The sequence below is a fragment of the Ursus americanus genome, chromosome 35 (assembly GCF_024610735.1).
Source record: "Ursus americanus isolate L20-20 chromosome 35, mUrsAme1.1.p, whole genome shotgun sequence".
Taxonomy (NCBI): Eukaryota; Metazoa; Chordata; class Mammalia; order Carnivora; family Ursidae; genus Ursus; species Ursus americanus.
Window position 1 is genome coordinate 20,018,212 of NC_142161.1, and position 22,949 is coordinate 20,041,160.

Here is a 22,949-nt window from a genome sequence, read left to right on the forward strand (position 1 = left end):
CCCTTGCTTCTCTTAAGGATGTATTTGTTTCACAATCTCACCATACAAAATGATTATGAGTACATTTTTATAAACAGTAAAAGTTTGATTTAGCCTAGATTATTTATTTTAATTAGGTGCTTAGCAATTAAAATTTCCTTGAAGAGAATGGGTAGAAAGTACTCAATAACCTTAGTTTTATTTTGTAACATATTACAGCTTCAATGTGCCAGCAACAGACAGGTCCGTGTCCTTAAGGGAAGAGAGACTGTTAAGAATTTATTTCTGAATTGTGGTGCTATCTATTGCATAGTTAAAAGAGGCATTCAGTGTGTTGTTGCTAGTATACTCAAAGTAATGTAGAAGGACTATGCTTAAGACATAAACAAATAGGATATATTAGTTTATACTGAAGTTAATTCATTATAACTATAACTGTAGCATAAAATGATGAGTCTGAGTATGCAGAAGATAGATTACAAATCATTATTTTAGTGTAGGTTTTTTCTGTGCATATTTTATTACCTTGTACTCTTCGTACATCATTTATTCATTTATCTTAAAAATTGCTTTTGCTGTTTTTGTTCTTGTGCTTTTTATTAAATAAAGCAACTTGAGGGAGACATTTCAGATTTTCCAGGTTTTGCTTTTTTTAAAGAAATGGAGGACCCTGACGAAGCTTGAGTCGATTTTAGACATTTTGAAGATATAGAGATATATAAGGTTTGTTTCTTAAAGGTAACCCCACAAGAACCTACAGAGATTTTATATGCCTGAACAATAAATTAGATACTTAATACATTTTTGTTTTCCACAGATAAAGCTGACTTTTCTTAAAAAAAAGTCTGACTTTATGAAAGCTGTTAGCATAGGAAATATATTTACTCAGATTCTCTACTGTAAATCACAAGACTAGTGAATTCAAATACATTTTCATTTACTAATGGGTATAATCAAGGCCAAAGGATTTACTTAATTAACCTGGCAATAGAAGGCTAAACAGAAATAATTTATATATTGAGAAGGACTCTTCTGAGTTAATGCTTAATTCAATTTTTAAATTACCAGTCCATTAGTCTGTAGAAGTAGAACCTCCTTTTCCCTTTCTATTTTTTCTTTGGAGTAACATTAGGCTGAAAGTCTTGCATGGAATTAATCACCCTGAAAAAAGAGAAAGTAAATACATTCCTAATTAGGTTCCTCAAATTTCAAATAGCTCATTGAAAATTCATAGCACATCCATTAAAATCCCTTTAAAAATAAATGGAATACTAGGAACTTTCTTAGAGGAAGTAAAGCATGGAGAAGTAGTAAAATAATGAGGCAATGGAATATCTATTCGTTACTAGTGTAGGACAGTTGAGGTGTAGTGTTGGTTGTTTTGATGGTCTCACTGTGGCATTTTCAATTAGTCTTGGCCAGTAAAATAGTTCTTTTGTCTGTTTCTACTGTTCCTTCCTGTTTAACTAAAGCACTGTGATAAAATTAAACCATAAACAATAATATCTGAACAGGAAATGTGCATGCCTGTCTAAATATATACATATGTATATATGTATCTAAAGATAATTTACTATATACATAGCAGTAATGATAATCACTCTACAAAGTTAATATGACTTCTAAATAGTAAGTATTCTTACTTAGATTAAATATATATTTTTATTTTTCTAAAACAAATTTCCCTATGTTTAAGACTTGTAAATTATCAACTGTGATAACATTAATTGACAGTGGCTTAACTGTTCATTATAATAATCAATATATTATCATTTGACACCTTCCAGTACTTTTTAATAGACATTAACTTGTTTGATTCTTATATTCTCTCTATGAGATACTTTAACAAATAATATAATAAGTATATTATCTCTATGAGGTAGTTTAACAAATAGGCTCTCAACCAGATATATATATATTTTTACATTTAATACCTTTGGGTATATATTTATATACTTGAAATTATCTTAGATGCTTGAGCCATAAAAACACAAATGGAAGGGGTGCCTAGGTGGCTCAGTCGGTTAAGTGTCAACTCTTGATCTCAGCTTATGTCTTGATGTCAGGGCTATGAGTTCAAGCTCCTCACTGGGCTGAATGCTGTGTGTGGAGCCTACTTAGGAAAAAAAAAGGAAAAGAAAACAGAAGGAAAATTAGAGTTTCAAGGACATCAACTGCAATAGAATTTTTAAGCGTCAACAATGAAATCTCTTTGTTTTTTGTTTTCTTGTTGTCAGAGTTTGACCCAGTTTTTTGCAGGCTTGCCATTCTCGGTGGGTGTTTATTTTTCCAGTGCTTTTATACTGCTACCCTCTCCCCTTCTTAGTCTTGGCTACATTCCTCAGGAGCTTATTTTGTGATAGGTGATGGATCAAGACCCTGTCCTTGCTGTTTGAAGCAGGTACAAATGAATCCAATTGGAATTTTTTGTTTAAAAATGATTATAGATCAGTAGGAGAGGTAAGGGTATTTCAATGCAGAAATAACTATCATAAGATAACTAGTGATGGAAAGCTACAAATAGTCATGTGAGCTCAGTGGAAAAAGAAGTTTTTCCATCTGAGATTATGCAAATATGCTACTTAGTATAAGTAGACTTTGAGCCTCAGAGATAGGTTTCAACATTGGACTATTGTTAATGTGCTGATGTGTTGTCTCACTTAGGTAAAAATTCCAGAAGCTAGAGAGATAATGCACAGTTCTCCCAAAAGCCCTTAAGTACTGACACCAAAACTAAAAATGTCTTAGCTGGCAATACTTGATGTAGAAAGGCCACTGCTCTCTGCCTACTGTTAGCGTCAGCTCTGTGGGTTGCTAATACGATGGTTCTTACTGTGAAGTGTCCTGGGATGAGGTCTGAATAAATGTTTTGCTGTAGGAGATAATGATTACTTTACATTTAGGACCGGGAGAGATTGATGTCATGTGGAGAGTATTCCTGGCAACTGATATTAGATGTGTGGCAACAATCTTAATTGCAAAGCATTGGCTATGAAATTCATTGGAAAAAATCCAATTTGTACAGACTTAACCTAAGTTATTATCCCAATCATTGGGAGAAGCACCTTGTTTCATGTCTAGTTAACCTCCCTTATATCACTGTGGCCTGCACGGGAGGTATTTTAACATATGTCAGATTTAGAATTCTCTGGGTAAACTGAGGCATCTCTCATTAATATTAAAAAGAGCATGGGAGACTTTAGCGAGGAAAACATTTGGGTACAAAGACTTCATTTTTTAAAAAAAATCTATGATTTACTGTAGCAAGAAACTCACAGACTAGAAGAATCAGTGTAGGCTACACTGATTATAAACACTAATAATATTACTAATGACTTATAAAGGGGAAAACACAATGAAATTACAGAACTACATGGAAGGACGTGTGAAAAAAAATCAGGGACTCTGTAGACATATCAATGCCAGCTGGAAACATTAATAATTTAGGAAAACCTAGAGACTTGATTTCGAAAAGTGCTAACCTTGATATCTAAGACTGTTAACTTATATGGTTTTGACACAGAAGTATTTAATATCTAGAATGTTGGAGAACCTCAGTGGTGTTGAAGATATTTTATCACCCAGAAGGGATAAATAAAACACACCAGTTGGGGGTGGAGACAAGCAGGAGGAGACATATGGCTTAGTCTCAAATGATAACCTTTCTCATCATCCTTCATTACATTGGTAAAGCTGGATGATGACTGTGACTTGGCAGGTAGTGGCTTCTCATTTGCCTAATTAATCTTACCTTCAGTCATTATCAATATTGAAGGTATGATTTACTTGACATAAAGATGCATTTCCCCCCTATATTTATACAAAACACAAGTCACATAAGATTTGGCAACTCAAGTAAAAGCTTTGTTGCTGAGGTGAAAGCAACTTTTTTTAAGGTGAATGTTCTTCTTCGTGTCAGGCAATTAATTCTAAATCCATAATAAGAATCTGGCTTTCTTTTTGATCACTTGCATGCAGACATGGATTACTGTTCTAAAGCCTGAAGTTTTAACATACTGTTTAATATCGGAAAAACAAATAACCTTTTAATACCTGCTTACTTATTTATGTCTTGAAGATAGAGTTCCATTACAAGCAAAAGAGTGCCTTTTAGATTATTTCAGTACCTACTACAATAATGATTTCAAAGCAGAAATAATCCACAGTTGAAAACATACATTCATTATTTATAAGGAGACAGAAAAAGAGAGTAAATTTTTTCTAATGAGAATTCTCTACTTAAAAGAGAGGACTGAAAAGGAAATACTGACAAATAAAATTATATGTAATTTTAATGTAATATTTTCATTTAATCAAGGTTATATTTTGGAGCAGTTTTCAATATTTGTTTTATGTATCTTGAAATGAAATGGTGAAACTCAAAATTTTAGGTCAGGTTTAGTTAAAGAATGACTCTTTAATAATTATAACGACAATGAAGTAGACCTATGGCATTCATGGATTTTGTTGATGTAGTTATATTCAAATGCCCCCAATTTGGAAACTGGTGTCCAAGAATGAGTCACATAATAGTGAGTCCGGCAGAAATCCAGCATCTGAATCACTTTTGGGTTTGTTCTCTAATCATCATAATATGTAAGTAACTTTTATTAAAGGTAACTTTTATTATAGAGAAATTCCTTAAAATTCTTTGGTAATGCTTTACTATGGTTTGTGGGCAGTTTCTCAGTGGTTTACCTGATTTCATTTGGAGACAAAATCCATATATATGACTTCTTGTGCAAGGGTATTCATGTATAGGGATCTATAATACCTCATTATGAATCATAGTGATAAATAAGGAAGATATTGAAGAAAACATCCAATAAGAACCTAGCAATCATCAAGTCTAAGTCCAGCTCATCTTTCTCCAGTCTTAGTAGTATCTTTATATTTATTTTTGCCACATGATACCCATGTGAAAAAGTAACTAGGCCTCAGAAATTATCAAGTCTTTCCTTTACACCTAGACAAGTATTTTGCTGAAATAGGCTTTTTTTTTTAATGCTTTTGTTTCTCAGGATATATCCTGAATCATTTTCAGAAATAAATCCAGACATTAATAAAACAGTAACTTCAATCTGTAAGACATACCATGATACGAAAAAGTCTAATTATTCTACTCCAAATAAGCCAAAAGACCATTTATTTACATATTTTGCAATGCCCTTTTATGCAAAATACTCATGTGAAACAACAGATATCAGGGATTTATTTAAAAATATATATATCGAATGCATTAAAAATAATAAGAATGACAACTCCAAAGCACTGGAAATCCTGATGAGGAATGGTAAGTTATAGATTTATATCTTATTTCTTGTTTTAGTAATAGGTGTGTTTGGTATGCTGTATATCCTTGCAAATTAGTATTCTGTGTTTAGAGCATTCAGTAATTTTTACTTCACTAGAATTTAAATTAACCAGCATTCTATAATCATTCTTAATAAATAAAAGTTTATTGAAAACAAGAATAAATCTGAAAATAATTTTGGTTAAAATTATACAAAATTATCTTGTATCATAAACCCAAATATGTAATACAATATGATCCCAAAATTGTAAATTCTGGAATTTATAAAAGGGTCTCATGCAAGTAAAACATTAAAATAGCATAAATGTACAAACAAAAAAATTGAGAGCTAGTCCGTGTTCATGGAGAGAAGTGAATATTGCCAAGATGTCATTAATTGCCAATTTGATATGTAGATTCAATTCAATCCCAATCAAAATTCCAGGATGTTATTTCGTGGATATCGACAAACTGATTCTGAAGTTCATATGGAGGGGCAAAATACACAGAATAATCATCATAATATTGAAGAATAACAAGCTTGGGGGACTGATGCTACCCAACTTCAAGACTTAACTATAAAGCTGTTTACTATAAAGCTACAGTAATCAAAAAGGTGCGGGATTAAAGAAAGAATAGGCAAATAGATTGGTAGAACAGAGTAGAGAGTCCAGACATGGATCCCCATAATTATAGTCAACTCATCTTTGACAGAGGAACAAAAGCTGTACAATGGAGCAGACAGTTTCTTCAACAGACGTGCTGGAACAACTGAACATACACATGCAAAAATTGAATCTAGACACAGATCTTAAAACCTTCACAAAAGTTAACTCAAAATGGATCAGAGCCCTCTGTGTATATGCAATACAATAAAACACCTAGAAGATAACATGGGAGAAAACTTAGGTGACATTGGGTTTGGTGATGCCTTTTTACATAAAACACCTAAGAAACAATCCAGGAAAATAATTGATAAGCTGAACTTCATTAATGTAAAAACTTCTCTGTGAAAGAAGACGTCAAGAGAATGAGAAGGCAAGCCACAGACTGGGAGAAAATATTTACAAAAGACATATCTGATAAAGGACTGTTATCCAAAACATACAAAAAACTCTTAAAACTCAACAATGAAAACACAAACAACATAGTTTAAAAAGGAGCCAAAGACCTTAATAAACACCTCACCAAAGGAGATATACAGATGGTCAATAAAACAAAACATATGAAATATGCTCCACATCACGTGTCATCAGGGAAAAGCAAAGTAAAGCAACAATGAGCTGCTACTTCACACCTGTTAGAATGGCCACAAGAACTCCTACTTTGCTGGTGGGAATGCAAAATAGTACAGCATTTTGGAGGACAGTTTGCCTGTTCCTTAAAAAACTAAACATACTCTTATGATAAGATCTAGCGATCATCCTTCTTGATATTTACTCAAAAAACTTAAAAATGTACATCTGTACAAAAACATGCACATGGATTTGTACAGCGGCTTTACTCATAATTGCCAAAACTTGGAAGCAACCAAGATGTCCTTCAGTAGGTGAGAGGATAAATAAACTGTGTATCCAGACAATGAAATTATTCAGCACTAAAAAGAAAAGAGCTATCAGGCCACGAAAAGACCTGGAAGAAACCTAAATGCCTGTCAGGAAGTGAAAGGAGCCAATCTGAAAAGGTCTGATTCCAACCATATAACATTCTGGGAAAGACGAAACTATCAAGACAACAAAAAAGATTAGTGGTTGCCACGTGTTTAGGAGTATGGGGGTAAATAGAGCACAGCAGATTTAGGGCAGTGAAAATACTCTGTATGATGCCATAATGGTGGATACGTGTCTTTATACATTTGTCCAAACCCATAGAATGTGGAACACCAAGAGTGAATGATAATATAGACTGTGTATGGGTTTTTGGGTGATTACGGCGTGTCAAGTTTACATTCATTATTTTTAGCAAATGTCCCACTATGGTGGATACTATTAAAACAGGAGAGTGTTTACATATGTGAGCCAGGGAGTATATGAGTAATTTCTTTGCCTTCCCCTCAATTTTACTGTGAATTTTAAACTGCTCTGAAAAAATAAAGTCTTTATTTTTAAAAAATGGTATAAATGTGTCCATAGTTTCATTGTTGAACTTTCTTCTATGTGTCAGGTTTTAAATAAATTCCTTATATATTATGAAATATTACTGTATATGGAATGGCCATATTTGAGATGGAATGGTTTCTCATTCTTGTATTACCTTGTATTTACTTGATTTACGAATAAGATTGAGAATCTTTGCATGAGTTTATTGGCCTTTCAGATTTCTTTTTTGGTGAAGTCCTTTGTTAATTTTTATGTTAGCTTATATTTTTCTTATCAGATTATAGTAGTTTTTAAAAAATGTATTTCGCATTTTAGTCTTTTGTGGATTTCTTGAGTTTTATAAAAGTGCCCCTCATCTGTGGCTAGTGTTTTCACTTTAATAATGTTATACCATATTCATCAAGGACTAGTATTGTATGTTCAAGGGTTGAGGCAGGAATTACATTTTTTTCTTCTTAAATGAGACACAAACTCATAAGATAATGGGTGATACACAGCTTTGTTTTAATGCTTGCACCAGACCCTTGACACTCAAAAGGGCATAAGTGGGGAATAATATATAGCTTACATTTTTTACCCATTCAGGAGTTGTTTACACACGCTAAAGTAAAAGTAGAGTGGGGGCTGTGGAATTGTTCCTACAGCTGGCAGATCCCCAAGGAAACCTGACCCTTTCCCATCCAGTCAGGGGAAGAAGCACCTCCATCAGAGAGTGTGCAGATACGTTAGTGGTAACATGGATGAGATTATGTTGCCTCAGACTGTACTGGGGAGGTGGTCATTAAACGCCCTCTTTTATGGTCTCATCTGAGTTTTAGGTCTTATTTAGTGTAGGTCTATATGCAATCTGGGGCTTACCTATCTGTCTAATAACCCAGAGATAGTTCTTAAATATAAAGCTACTGACACATTTCATACATAGGATGGATGCCTTAATTCACTGTATTTTATTGTCATCGAGTTTTCATCAGCATTTTTAAATATTTAATAATTTCAGTTCTTAATTTTAAGGGACAGTGCAGTGAGAAACTAAATCATTTTTACAAAGAGGAATCTGCATGAAGGATCCCAAGCTCCAAGAAAGGGAATGTCCCAGGAAGTCCTCGTCCAGATAAAATGTTTTCATTTTAATTTGGCAAATTTATCAATTATTTCTTTCGGTTTGGGGAATGTATGTTTTTCTTTCTTTCTTTCTTTCTTTCTTTCTTTCTTTCTTTCTTTCTTTCTTTCTTTCTTTCTTTGCATTGTTTAAGCAATTCTCTGTTATTAAAGAAATAAAGATATTTTCTTATATGTTCTTTTAATATTTTAAAAGTTTCTTCACATTTTTTATGTAGTGTGGAAATTAAAGTGGATTTGGAGTAAAGTTCAGTTCTATTTTCTTTTTTTCATTCTGATAACCAATTGTTCTAATGCCAATTATTGAACATTCCATCCTTTCCCCATTGAATTGAAACTCTAATGCTGCCATACACAGGGCTTTCATATATGCACAGAAATATTTCTTGTTTTTTCTGTCTTATTTCATTGTTCTCCTCATCATCCCTGCACAACTGCCATGCTGTAATTTAGTTATTCTACTTAGAAGTCTTGATAGATTGCAGAATTAATGAATCCACTGCTTTTGTTTCTCCTTCCAATTTTCCTTAGCTAATAATGTTGGCTTTTTATTTTTTATCCTTCTATTTCAATTTTGGGAATAGGCAAGTCTGGTGAAAAATCATGTGTTAAATTTTACTGGAGTCACATTTACTGTAGTAATTTTTATTTTGGCTTGGGAAAAAATCGTTTTTTAGAAAAAAGTTTTATTATGAAGTGTATCTATCAATGAACTTTTTCAGGTCCTATAAAAAAGTTTTATACCTTTCTCCTTATATGTCTTACATTTTTTTTCTATTTCTTCACAAACTTCTGTGCTTTTGTGAATGAGCTTTTAAAATGTTATATTTTTCAAATGATTGTGTCTGTAATGTTGCTTTTATCCTTACGTCTGCTAAGCAACTTTGATAAACTCTTATTAGTTTAGTTATTTGCAGTTGTTCTTATAATTATATAATTTTATTTTTATATCTATACAAATAGCATCATTACAATTTCCTTTGTATTATATTTCTATTATTTAATTGAACAGGTTAGGAGATCTCTTAAACAGTGATGAATGCAAATGGTGAGTGTGGCCATTCTTATATTTTTCTTGACTTTAAAGTAACTGTTTCTCATGTTTTGCCATAGTGGACGATGTTTGTGTTAGACCATTTTATGGTAAGTACTAATTTGGCATATATACACTTTTTCAAACTACTAAAGCACAATTGTCCTTTTTACCATTTTCTTCATAATGAACATTATATGGAGTTTCTATTGCAATAATCAGTTTGAGTTTTTAACGGGTCATGATGTTGGAACTCATCAAACCTTTACCCAGTGTCTGACTGTCTTTAATGTCTTCTTTATTCCCAATTTACACTGTAGTCAGCATTAAAATACCATTAAGGAAGTTCATGGCTTATTTTTAAAAATTTTTTGAGTTGGGGAAGGGCAGGATTATGCTTTGAAACCCTCAAAATTTAATAATATTCATTTTATTAGAATTTCTTCCTCCTCCAGAATAATGTCCTCTACTTTTGTAAAGCTTGATTTTGGCATATTTAAATACACAATCTTTATGATAACTGGAAATAAAATGATCAGTCTAATTTCTAGTCTGAATCTAGAAGTGAGTAGGAAATACATTTTTTAAATTAAAAAGCAAGTAAGCAGATAGTCACGTAATTGAATAGAATTTTAAAACAGCTTGACTCTATTTACAGTTGAAAGATTAGGGACTATGAGAAGATTCTTCATTTATTTGAGCTTCCACAGATGATTAATGGAAGACACTGGCATATCTTCTCTTAGGGTGTAACGTTAAAAATTTAAGGTTCTTTTGGGACTGTTCTACAGATAAAATCTCTTGGTTTTCCATGTTCTAATTTATTTCTTTGATCATCATTGCTGTCTATACTGCTGTGTACTCCCATTGGCCAGTGGTCATTGTTGTTATGATTATTATCATTATGATTATGTCTTAATGTTTTACTTAAAAATTTGTTCTTATTTTATTGAAACATTTAACACTTACAGAAAGGTTCACAAACCATATGTACGTTTTAATGAATAACTACATTATAGGTAACTGAAACTACCATTCAGTTCAAGAAATAGAATATTGCCTTTGTCCTTCTCTGCTTCTTATCAGAAATGTTATCCTTTTTCACTAAGCTAACAACTGTATAATAATCTAAGCTATGTTATAATAATTTCTTTGTTTTCTTTTAGAGTTTCACTTCCTATACATACTTCTATGACCAATATTGTTAGTTTTGTCAGTTTTTAAACTTTATAGGAATGGATTAATACTGTACTTACCATTTGTACCTTGTCTCTTTTGCTTTAATTCTGTTTTTAATATTTTGGAATGTATTTCAGTTGTTGCATATAGTTGCAAATTGTAAATATTCATCACTATAGTGATGTTGTATTAATATACTAAAATTTATTTATCTCTTTTTGGTGGATGTTTAGGTTATCTCAAGTGTGTAAGGGTATGCAAATAAAGAACATTTTTGCACATACACATAGATTTTTCACCTTAATTCTTCATTAGTTCATTGATGCTATGGAACACTGATTTTCAGTTTTTGAAATAGCCTTGTATGCCCAGAATAACTCATTTATTATATTTCTTTTATCGCTGGATTCAATTTGCTAATGTTTTAAGGATTCTGACATTTATATTAAAGAGAACTCTTGAACTGTAGTTTTCTATTCTTGCAATCTCTTTATCTGGTTTCTGTATTAGGCTAATGCCTGCCACATAGAATGAGTTAAAGAGTGTTCTGCTTTTTTATGGAAGAATTTGTGTAGAATTAATATCATTTCCCATTAAATGTTTGGTGAAATTCACCAATGAGACAGTTTGGGTACGTACTTTGTTTTTTTAGAAAATTGTTAATTGTTCATTCAGTATCGTTAAGAAATAGTCTATTTCCTTTATTATACTTTTAACGTCCATTGAATCAGTGTAGATGACCCTCTTATTCCTGATATTAGTAATTTGTATCATTTGGGTTTTTTTGTTGTTGTTTTTATTTTTGTATTTGTTTGATTAGCCTGTTTAGAAGTTTACCAATTTTATCAATCTTTTCTAAGACCCAGATTTCAGTTATATTGATTTTTCTATTATTCTTCTGTTTTTCATTTGTTTTCTCCTCTGATTTTTTTATCATTTGTTTTCTTCTATTTACTTTAGGTTAATGTTGCTCGTCTTTCTCTATGCTGCAAGGGTGGAAGCTTAGATTATTGACTTTATATCTTCTTTTTTCTAATATATGGATTTCATGCTATAAATTTCCCTATAAGCAGTGCTTTTGCTATATTTTGCTGTTTTTGATAATTAGTATTTTTATTTCAATTTAGTTCAGAATATTTCTAAATTCCCTTGAGACTTTTGACCTATTAGTTATTTGGAAGTGTGTTTCTTAATCTCCTATTATTTTTATTTTTTGAGCTATCTTTGTTATTGATTTAATAACATTTTTCATAGTCAACTAAGAGCATACTCTATATGTTTTCTATTCTCTTATATTTGTTAAGGTGTGTTTTATGGCTCAGATTGTGCTCTGTCTTGGTGATTGTTCCATATGAGCTTGAGAAGAATGTGTGTTTTGCTGTTGGATGAAGTATTCTATAATTTTCAGTTATTTTAAGCTAATTGGTGATTCTGCTTAGTTCTTATTTCCTGCCTGCTGGATCAATCAGTTACTAAAACAGGGGTATTGATGTCTCCAGCTACAAAAGTGGGTTCATCTATTCCTCTTTGCAGTTCTGTCAGTTTTTGCCTCACTTCTTTTGATGCTCTGTTGTAAGGTACATGCATATTAAGGACTATTATGTTGTCTTGAACTGACTCTTGTCATTATGTAATCTTTATTCATGATAATCTGTTCTGAAGTCAGCTCTGAATTAATGTAACTATGTCAAGTTTTTGTTTTTTTGTTTTCTGATTAGTATTAGTATGATCTATCTTCATCTCTTGTAATCAGAGTTTCTTTATATTTAAAATAGGCTTCTTATAGAAAACTTATAGTTAAGCATTTTTTAAACTGAATCAGACAATCTCTGTCTTGGAATATTTGTGCCATTTCTATTTAAAATAATTATTGAAATAGCTGGATTAATTTTTGCAGTGTTTTAACTTTTTCTATTCATTGTACTTGTTCTTTTTAATTTATTAACTGCTTCTATTTTTCAGACTTTTCTGATTTTATTTGAACATTTTATATGATTTCATTTTCTCTCTTCAAAAGTATAATTAATACATTTTTGTTTAAAAGATTTTTTTAGTGGTTACTCTAGCATTTGAAAAATACATTTACTTCTAATTAAGTTCGCTTTTAAATAACACTATACTAGTTCACAAGTATGCCTGTAACAGAGCATTCCCAATTTCTTCTTCCTATCCTTTGTAGTATTGTTGTCATTTGTTTTACGTAACCATATGTTATATTCATGTAAAGCATTGTTTGATTATGATTATGCTTTTGAAATAAATAACTACCTTTTAAATCAATTAAAAATATAAGAAAAGTATTTTACTTTGGTTTTTTCCTTTTCTGATGCTCTTCTTTATGTTGATCCAATTTCCTGACTTATATTATTTTTTTCCTCCCTAAAGAACTTCTTTAACATTTATTGCAGAGCCTGTCTGTTTGTGATGAATTCACATCAGGTTTTATTTTGTCTGATTAAGTCTTTATTTTTCCTTTACTTTTGAAGAAAAATGTTGCTGGACACATTGGTTTATTTTTATTTTTTTCAGTACTTTATGTGTTTTAATCTACTTTCTTGTTATATGGTTTCTGATGAGAACCCCAATACAATTCTCACCCTTTTTCTCCAATAAGTAAGGTGATTTTCTTCTTCTGGTTTCTTACAAGATTACCCTTTTATCTTTGGTTTACTGCCGTTTGAATATAATATGCCTAAGTGTAGATTTTTTAAAATGTTTTTTTCTGTATGATGTTCTCTTAGCTTCCTACATCTATAGTTTGCTGTTTGTTTTTAATATTAGAAAAGTTTTGGCCATTACTACTTCAAATATTTCTTCTCCATTATCTGTATCTTCTCCCTTTGATATACCAGTTGCTTGTGATTCACCCTTTGAAATTTTCCCACAGTTCTTGGATGTACCCTTTTTTCCCCCACTTGTATTTTAGTCTGGAAAGTTTCTATTGACATATCTTTAAGCTTATTCATTTTTTCCTTGGCTGAGTCTAGTCTACTACTAATGAATGCATTAAAGGTATTCTTAATTTCTGTTAGTGTACTTTTAATTTCTACCATTTCTTTTTAATTTTCTTAGAGCCATTTCTTTGCTTATATATTTTTTAAAGATTTTTATTTATTTATTTGACACAGAGAGACAGCCAGCGAGAGAGGGAACACAAGCAGGGGGAGTGGGAGAGGAAGAAGCAGGCTCCTAGCGGAGGAGCCTGATGTGGGGCTCGATCCCACAACGCCGGGATCATGCCCTGAGCCAAAGGCAGACGCTTAACTGCTGTGCCACCCAGGTGCCCCTCTCTGCTTATATTATCCATCTGTTCTTCCATGTTGTCTTTTTCTTATATAGTTAGCTCTTAATGAATTAATCATAGTTATTTTAAATTTTGTCTCTGATAACTACAATATCTGAGTCATATTCAAGTCTTGTTCTGATGCTTGGTTTGTCTGTGTTTTTCTTGCTTTTGTCATACCTTGTAATTTTTTAAATTAAACATCAGACATGTTGTACTGATTAAAAGGAATTGAAGTAAATAGGCCTTCAATCTGAAGATTTGTATTCATCTGGCTAGAGAGGGGCTTTTTTTTTTTTTAGTATTTATTGTAGTATAAGTAAGTGCTAGAATCTTCAAATTCTTCTAGTGTCTTTGTTTTTGTCTTCTGTCATAACTTTGTGCTTCTCTTAGAACTCCTCTTTGGGAAGAGTCTTTGTCTTTTTTTTTTTTTTTAATGTTTTTTTATTATATTATGTTAGTCACCATACAGTACATCCCTGGTTTCCAATGCAAAGTTCGACAATTCATTAGTTGCACATAACACCCAGTGCACCATGCAATATGTGCCCTCCTTACTACCCATCACCAGCCTATCCCATTCCCCCACCCCCTCCCTTCTGAAGCCCTCAGTTTGTTTCTCAGAGTCCATAGTCTCTCATGCTTCATTCCCCCTTCTGATTACCCCCCCTTTCTTTATCCCTTTCTTCTCCTACCGACCTTCCTAGTTCTTATGTTCCATAAATGAGAGAAACCATATGATAATTGTCTTTCTCTGCTTGACTTATTTCACTAGAGTCTTTGTCTTGTAGCTAATCCACTCTTGAGTATATTGGAGCTCTGTTTTGGTGGTAGCACGTGGGGAAAGGGAAATCTGCTATAATGTTATGATTTAGTCTGTCTTTAAGTGAGGTGTGACTCCTGTTCGTGATCTTCGTAAGTTTTTCTATGGACTTATAGCTTTTTCCTCTTATTAGAATGAGTCAGAAAGGCTAAATGTGGCTCTGGTGGATGGGAATCTTTTTTCCGGAGGCCTAGAGCCAGAACAAGGCTCTGGTAAAATCTTTCCCTTTGAAGAGTATGCCTTTGTCATGGAGAATGATCTGAGTATTTTAAAATGGTTAGTTTCCCCTTCCCCCTGCTAGAAACAGAAGGGGATTATTTTTCTCTTTTCCCTCTGAGTCCCTCTGGGTTTATGGAGGTAAAAGCCATCAATGTGGTGGATCTTAAGACTGTGGCTTCACTTTTACTCTCATCTTTCAGCAATTTAGCAAAATTACTATTAAATTGTTGTTAGCAGTTTATGGTTCTAGCAGCTTCTGCTCCAGGTTAAGTGTATGCTGGCTGTGTCTCTCAGGTTGTAGCTGGTTTTCCAGATTTCATGGTGGTAGTTTTTCTTGTGACTTCAGTTCTCCAATTGGCCCAAGAAAAGTCACTGTTGTTTCATTTGTTCAGCTTTTTGTTATGTTACAAGGACTAGACTGACAACTTCCAAGTTCTTTACATGTTGGAGAAGAAACCTTTTCAGTCTTTTTATTTTTTCCCAGCTTTACTGAGATATAATTGACATATTGTGTAAATTTAAGGTATAGGATGTGATGATTTGATACACATATGTATTGTGAAATATTTACCACAAGGTTAGTTAATATATTCTTCACCTCACATAATTACCATTTTGTTTCTGTTGTTGTTATGAGGAGAGCATTAAAGCTCTACTCTCATAGCAATTTTCAAGTTGGCAGTACAGAATTGTTACCTATAGTCACCATGCAGTATATTAGCTCCCCAGAACGTATTTATCTTATGACTGAAAATTTGTACCCTTTGACCCAAATCTCCCCATTTCCCTCACTCCTTAGCCCTGGCAACCACCACTCTGTTTCTATGAATTTGGTATTTTTAGGTTCTACGTATTAGTGAGCTCATAGCTTATACAGTATTTGTCTTTCTCTGTCAGTCTTTGAAATGTAGCCACTCTGGTTAGCGGCTTAGAGGATTTAATTTGCATTTTGGCTGATGACTAATGAACTTCAGCAAGTTTTTGTTTGTTGTCCTTTTAGATATTCTTTTAAATGCATTGCTGTTTAAGACTGCCTGTTTTTTTAAAGTAGTCTGTCCTTTTCTCAGTGACTTGTACAAGGATTTTATGTATTCTCAATATGCGTCCTTCATCAAATATGTGTTACAAATATCATGTCTCATTCTGAGTTTTTGCCCTTTTAATTTTATAATGGTGGATTTTGATAAAGAGAAGTCCTTACATTTACTTTTAATGCAGTACAATTTATCAATGTTTCCTAACTTTTACTTATTGATTTTTTAAAGACTTCTATAGTCTCCAAATCATGAATTTACTGTCTTATGCTATTTTCCAGAAGCTTAATTATTTTCGACTTTCACATTTACATACACAATCTATTTGGCATTGTTTTTTTACATATAGTGTAGGGTAGGATTAAGATTTTTTTCTTATATTAATAGCTATATGACTTATTAACAATTTTTTCTTTATCCCTCTGCTATGTTCTGCCACTTTTCTTAAAAATTATGTATAGATGGACACTTAATGTATGGCAAATGTTGCAGAGTTCAGCTGCAAAATGAAGATAGTGTTTTGGATACTTTATTTGCTTATATCTATACCTATACCATACTACCACAATTAGTGTAGCTTTATCCTAAGTTTTGTTATCTGGTAGTGCTAACCCCCTAACATTGTATTTCGTAATAATTCCTGCTTTTCATAGCAGGTTTTATTGCAGCCATAGTAGTCTTTAAATTTACCTTATTATTTATTCCTTCCTTTATCTCCATTTTTTAAAAAAGATTTTATTTATTTATTTATTTATTTATTTATTTATTTATTTATTTGACACACAGAGAGAGAGAGAGAGCACAAGCAGGGGGAGCTGCAAAGGGAGAGGGAGAAGCAGGCTCTCCACTGAACAGGAAGCCCCACGTGGGGCTCAATCTCAGGACCCTGGGATCATGACCCAAGCTGAAGGCAGCTGCTAAACTGACTGAGTCACCCAAGCACCCCATCTCCTTTTTTTTCTCTCCTATTTTTTATTTTCTTCCCCTGATGGACTCCCATTGGCTTTTCCATTATTTGGGGTAGGCTGCTGATATAACTTATCTTTTTGTTTATCTGATAATGTCTTCATTTTTCTTCATATATAAAGACCTGTTGATATATACACATTTAGTATCATTATGCACTCTGAAAGAAATTGACACATTGATTTCTCTTATTCTGAAATGTATTTCGAATGATATTAATATAGACACTCTAGCTTCTTTGATTAGTATTTACATGATCTATTTTCTGCCTTTTTGCTATTAGCTGTTTGCATTTTTAAATTTAAAATGGGTTTCTTTTAGGGCACTTGGGTGGTAGAGTTGGTTGAGCGACCGACTCTCGGTTTCTACTCAGGTCATGATCTTAGGGTCCTGAGATTGAGCTCCGTGTTGAGCCCTGCACTCAGTGGGGAGTCTGCCTGCGTTTCTTTCTCTCCCTCTCCCCCCCCCACCATGTTCCTGTGTCTGCTCTCTACCTCTCCCCTGTGCTCGTGTGTCTGCTCTCTCTCAAATAAATAAATAAATAAATAAATAAATAAATAAATAAAATCTTTAAAAATGGATTTCTTTTAGAGGACATATTATTGGGTCTTGTTTTTATATTCAATTTAATAATTCTGCCTTTTGATTGTAATGGTCATACCATTTGTATTTCATGTGGTTAGTGATATGGTTGGGTTTTAATTTTCTATTTTCCTACTTGTTTTCTATTAGTCTCGTAAATCCTTGGTTCAGTTTTACCTCTTTTCCTGCTTTCTTTTAGAATAATGAGTCTTTTTATTATTCCATTTAATTTTACTTATTAGATTATATAGTTTTACCTCTTTATTTTTCCAGAGTTCTAGGGTTTATAATATGCATCTTTAATGTATCAGAGTTTACTTTTAAATTATATTATACCATACTACCCATATACCATATCACATATATAATGGTTTATGCCCATATTTCTACTCTGTCTTTTGTCATTGTTGTAGAATGTGGAATAGCAATGTTGTGGAACTCTACCTATGTAGAAGTAAACCATGTAATATATTCAACATGTATAAATAAAGTAAAATCTACAACTATTATTTTTAAACAATTTTATTTTAAAGAGATGAGAAAAATATTTTCGTATTACCCACATATTTGCCATTTACATAACTTCATTCTATCTAGTATCATTTTCCTTTTATCTCAAGAATTTTTAAAAATATTTCTAGTATTATAAGTCCATAAGTGAAGAATGTGTCAGCTTCTCTTTGTTCTAAAACTATTTATTTTATTTTATTTATTTATTTTTTATTTTAATTATTATTTTTTTAAGATTTTATTTATTTATTTGACAGAGAGAGACAGCCAGGGAGAGAGGGAACACAAGCAGGGGGAGTGGGAGAGGAAGAAGCAGGCTTCCAGCAGAGGAGCCTGATGTGGGGCTCGATCCCAGAATGCCTGAATCACGCCCTGAGCCAAAGGCAGATGCTTAACGACTGAGCCACCCAGGCACCCCTAAAAGTATTTATTTATTTTAAAGTAATTTTTAGAATCCTAATCTTATGTAATTTTTTCTTTTAATACTTTAAAGATGTCTCTCCATTCTTTTTTTCCACTGTTTTCTATACATAATTTTTGAAAAATTATACTCATTCTTACAGCTATGTTCTTCTTTATGAAATGTGCATGATTTTAGCTGTATTTTTTTTTTAAGATTTATTTATTTATTTATTCGACAGAGATAGAGACAGCCAGCGAGAGAGGGAACACAAGCAGGGGGAGTGGGAGAGGAAGAAGCAGGCTCATAGCGGAAGAGCCTGATGTGGGGCTCGGTCCCATAACGCCAGGATCATGCCCTGAGCCGAAGGCAGACGCTTAACCGCTGTGCCACCCAGGCGCCCCCCTAGCTGTATTTCTATTAGTGTTTTGCAAAACAATTGTTTAGGCTATGCCTCGGTGTCGTTTTTCTGATTTCTTTTGTTTGGGGTTTGTTGAGCATCTTCCATCTGTTGGTTTGTGATTTCTTTAAATAATCTTTGGAAATATGTCAGCCATAGTTGCTTCAAATTTCTTTCTTGCTCAGGAACTTTTTTAAGATTCCAACTACAAATAGGTTAGATTGCGTGATAGTCTCGCAGGTCACTGGTCTGTACTTTTTTGTTTTTATTTTGTTTTTGTTTATCTTATTGTTTTTGTTGTTAGCATTTTTTCCATGTGCTCTATTTTGTATCGTTTTTCTTGCTATGTCTTCACATCCATTACACATTTCTGCTACAATATCTAATCTGCTATATATATTATCTTGAGTGTTTTTTTTTTCATTTTTGATACTGCAATTTTCATATTTAAAAGATCCCCATGGTCTATTTTGTATATCTTCTGTTTTTCTCCTTATTGTGGTCATTTTTTCCCCTCTAACTTTGTGAGAATATGGGTCATCTTTATTATAACTGTTTAGTGTTTTTGCTATTTTCATCATCTCATTTCCATGTTTTTTTTCTATTAAGTGTTTCTGGTTTGGGGTTATATTTTCTCACTTCTTTGCATTCCTGGTATTTTTTTTAACATGGATACCAGTCACAGTAAATTTATATTGTTGGTTGCTGGATATGAAGGGATCCCTCTGCAGATTTCTGACGTCTCTCTACAGCTTCCTTTTCTCTGATATCTGCATATATATTCCAGACCTTCGACCTCCCTGCACTCTGATCACTAGCCACATAATTGGGAAGATTGCTAGGTGCTGTTTGGGTCACTCCTCCCCTTGTTACAGTTAGGAAGCAGAGACAATTTTAGGGATAATCTCACTGCTATTTTTCTATCAAGAATTACATTTCTGTGCTGTTGTCCAATAAACAAAATATGATACAATATTATTATTGTATTATAGAATGTATTGTAAAAATATTGTATCATATTTTGTATACTTTTTCTAGTTGTTTAAAATGTGAGAGGGTGTATCAGTCCCATTTCCTTCATCATAGCTGGAAGCAGAACTCTCTATTTTTACCTTAATTTTTGAAGAAAAGTCTTCTGGGCATAGTATTTTAAGTTTGTGGATATTTTGTTTCATTTCATTGTTTTCTAGTTTCCATTGCTCCTTTAATTTTATTTCTTTTGAAGGATTATGAAGGAATAATATGTTTTCTCTTACTGCTATTTAGGTGTCCTCCTTGTTTTGTTTTTTATCAGGTTTTTTTTATACTGCAACTAAGTGAGTGTTATGGACTGAATGTTTGTGTTCTCCCCCAAATTTATATGTTGAATTCCTAACTGCCAATGTGATGATATTTGGAGATGAGGCCTTTGGAAAGTAATTAGGGTTAAATGAGGTCATGAAAGTGGAGCCCTCATGATGGGATGGGATTAGTGGCTTTATATGAAGAGACACCAGAATCAGAGTTTGCTTCTTCTGAGACTGGCCATCTGCAAGCCAGGAGAACTCTCATTACGACATATAGGCGTGCATCTCAGACTTTCAGCCTCCAGCACTGTGAGAAATAAATTTCTACTATATAAGTCACCTGATCTTTGGTGTCTTATGGCAGCCTGACCAGACTAAGACAGTGAGGTATACTTTTTTATTTATCATGCCAGGGTTCATAGGTTTTCTTGAATTTCTTGATACCTTTTACCAGCTTTAAGGAATATTGTTCATTGTATCATTGAATATTACTTCTTCCCCCTCGTCTGGAAATCAGTTCTTCTGGAACTCCAGTTACATCTCTGGTGTATTTGTTCACTATGTTCCATGTAGCTCTTAATTTTCTTTTCTGGATTCCCAATCATCATTCCTCTTAATGTTTAAACTAGATATTTTCTTCCAATATAGTTTTCCAAATTTCTAGTTTTTCTTTAAAAATGTTTAATCTCCTACTAAATCCATCTATTGAGTTCCGAATTTTTGTTCTGGAATTTTTGTTTGAAGTTTTTAATGAGTTCTAGTTTTCTTGCATAATCCTAAATTTTGTCATTTAACTTCTGGTTTGTATTAAATTTATGTTAAGGTTTGTGTCTGGCAACCAATAAATCAAAAAGTTTGATATCTGTGTCTTTTACTTTTTTCTATGCAGTCAAATATTGCCTTTCTATTTGGCTGCTTAATTTTTTAAATTTTCTTCCAAATATTGGATATGAAAAATTATGAAAATAATTTGAGTATATGGATGATATTTCAGTAGACAAAATTACATTCAGGATGTACTTTTGCTAAGAAAATGCAAGTAAGGTGAGGAATGTTCACTTCAATCCAATTAAGGTTTGACTTTAGTCCTTCTGAAGACTGATCTATAGTAGTTTGCACTTGTTCTTAGATGAAGCCTAACACTTGTTTGTAGATGAAGCTCTTCTTGATCCCATGTAAAATTCTTATATGTTTACTAAGGCCGTTCCTACTTAGAAAGCCCAAGCTCCTTCTTTTGTTTGTTTGTTTGTTTGTTTGTTTGTTTGTTTGGCTTCACACCCTGGAACTCTCAAAAGCTGTGTTTAGCATCTTTGCCAGACATTGTCTTCTAATTCACTGCAGAATCAGAAGTTGCCTTTAGGTTTATAGTGACCCAAATGTCTGAATCGCTTTGGAGTCCCAGTGGAGAACTTCTGGATCTTGCCACAAACTTTCCACTGCCTTAGTTACTTTCAACAGATACACATGTAGGCACACTTACTTTTTTTCTGGATGGTTGGTTCATATCAAACTAATCATTGTCAAAATAAGAACTCACAATAGATTTTTATATTTAGATTTTGTATCTAACAAATTCACTGAAATTTCCTCTTTATTTTAATAATATATCTGTAGATTTTATGTACTTTCTACTCCCAATTATACTAGAATTTATGAACAATGACAGCTTTGTTTTGTCCTCTATAGTTCTTACTCAATTTTTTTCTTGCCTTACTCTGATAGATAAACATCCAGTAGAACTTTGAATAGAATTTGTTATGGAAAGCATCATTATTCTTTATCTTAAAATAGAAATACATTAAACGTTTCACTATAAATATTATGTGTGCTTTCTTCTCTAATCCTGATTTGCCAATAATCTTAATTTTTAACATTAATGACTAGGCTATATCATCCATCATTTTTTTTTCCACATCTGCTAAGATCAATGTATGATTTCACAATGTCTAAGTAGCTTTACATTCCTGGATTAAACCTCTATTGCCATGATATATGATCCTTTTTATGTTTTATTGAATCTGATTTGCTAATATTTTCCTTAAGATATATACATCTGTGTTTATGAATGAGATTTTCCTATAATCATCTTTTCTCATATGCTTAATGGTAACACTGCTTAATAAAATGCTTTGGGGGAAAATAAAATAAAATGCTTTGGGGAAATATCCCTTCCTTTTATATTTTCTAAAAGTGTTGATGTAGGATTGAAGTTATTTCTTTTTTGAAAGTTTTGTAGAGTTTAGGGGCGACTGGGTGGCTCAGTCCTTAAGCGTCTGCCTTCAGCTCAGGGCGTGATCCCGGTGTTCTGGGATCTAGCCCATCAGGCTCCTCCACTGGGAGCCGGCTTCTTCCTCTCCCACTCCCCCTGCTTGTGTTCCCTCTCTCCCTCAAATAAATAAATAAAATCTTAAAAAAAAAAAAAAAAAAAAAAGAAAGAAAAGAAAGTTTTGTAGAATTTAACAATGACCATGTCTAAGCCTGGAATTCTCACTGTACGAAGATTTGGGATTATAGATTCCACTTCTTTAGTGATTATAAGACTATTCAGGTTTTTCAACTCCATTTAAGTTAGTTTTGAAAGACATATTTTTTTTTCTAGGAGCTCATACCTTTAAGCTAAATATACTTTTATTATTTTAATGTCTGCATCTTCAGTAGTAGTATTTCCTTTTTCATTCCCTATCTTAGTTATTTGGACTTCTTTTTTCTTTTTTAATTTTACCAGTGATCCATGAACTGTTCAT

At 32.7% G+C, this 22,949-nt stretch overlaps 1 protein-coding gene across 2 annotated transcripts in view; it reads left to right on the plus strand.

The window, feature by feature from the left end:
* LRFN5 (leucine rich repeat and fibronectin type III domain containing 5) overlaps positions 1-22,949 on the plus strand; it is a 241,525-nt gene that overhangs the window by 114,769 nt on the left and 103,807 nt on the right. The gene's annotated exons all lie outside the window — the stretch shown is intronic.